Here is a 423-nt window from a genome sequence, read left to right as displayed (position 1 = left end):
AGCTCCTCTGCCTCACTCAGCTGACATATCTGCCAGTCAGCAGCCAGCCAGGCCAAGCAGTCAGTGCTGAAAGGGGCTTTCTAGTCTCCAGTGCACTCCTCAGACTGTCTACAGGCAAGATGGTTAAAATGCAAGATCAAGTGCCTGCTGAACCGAAACTTTTACTGAAGATCTACAGCAGCCTTTGACACCAATTTCTGTTTTGTCAGGTGTTTTTCTGCAACTGAAACCGAATAGTTTAGGTCCTGCCTCCCTCCAGAACTTCGCTATCAATACAACACCAAGAGATACTGGTGTACTAGGCTGCAAAGAACAGCTATAACTGTGCTATAACAAAACCAGGGAGTGTGTTATAAGAATTCACGAGATGTCAAAGTACTTACAATGGATTTAATGGAAAAAAAAAAATCAAAGGAAAAAAGA

This window comes from Seriola lalandi, unplaced genomic scaffold, assembly GCF_002814215.2.
Source record: "Seriola lalandi dorsalis isolate HSWRI2012SDOR001 ecotype SW California unplaced genomic scaffold, Sedor1 jcf7180002054945, whole genome shotgun sequence".
In the NCBI taxonomy this organism is placed as follows: Eukaryota; Metazoa; Chordata; class Actinopteri; order Carangiformes; family Carangidae; genus Seriola; species Seriola lalandi.
The sequence above is the reverse complement of the archived record's forward strand: the minus strand, read 5'-3'. Positions refer to the sequence as shown.